Genomic DNA, 667 nt, shown 5'->3' with positions numbered 1-667 from the left:
TAAGGGGGTTAGTGGGTTTGGATTTGGATTGATTGCGGGTTTACCTGGATTTGGATGAAATTATAGGGGGTCAAGTCACTTGGATAAAATTTCTAAGGGACCAAGGCACCTGGATATGGATGAAATGAAAGGGGGTCAAGACCCTCGGATAATATAAATTTTTGAAGGGGAGTTAGAAAGTTGAAAATCCAAGCTCTTCAACCCCCCTCCATATATTTTTTTTAACAGCCCACAAATCTCCAGGCAAGGACATTATGGATCATTATGCTTCAAGCCTACAAGACAAGGGCCTCAAAATTTGGATCCTAACCATGATCGCTCTTAACAGGACAACTGAGAACTTCTGTTTAAATTGTTTAATGTTTAAATTCTATGCTCAGTATTGACTTGTCAGCTGAGCCCTTTGTATTAAAAATAGCCACTTGAGATCACCTGAGCCACCAGTAGTTGGGCAGCACTCTGTACATTCGCACTTCACACCCAAACCAATGAATACTATTCATTAAACCGCTCCGTACGTGAATAGATAAATAAAGAAGCCCCTGGGCACAAATAAGGAGCATATTCTGGCTGATGGAATTTACCCACTGCCAATTGTATTTCATCCTTTGTGGAATCAATCGTTTTATACTGAAACTAGAATGTGCTTGTGGATGATAACATTCAA

The sequence above is a fragment of the Branchiostoma belcheri genome, unplaced genomic scaffold (genome assembly GCF_001625305.1).
Source record: "Branchiostoma belcheri isolate BF01 breed outbred unplaced genomic scaffold, Haploidv18h27 scaffold24, whole genome shotgun sequence".
NCBI classification, from domain to species: domain Eukaryota; kingdom Metazoa; phylum Chordata; class Leptocardii; order Amphioxiformes; family Branchiostomatidae; genus Branchiostoma; species Branchiostoma belcheri.
Note: the sequence above shows the minus strand (reverse complement) of the source record.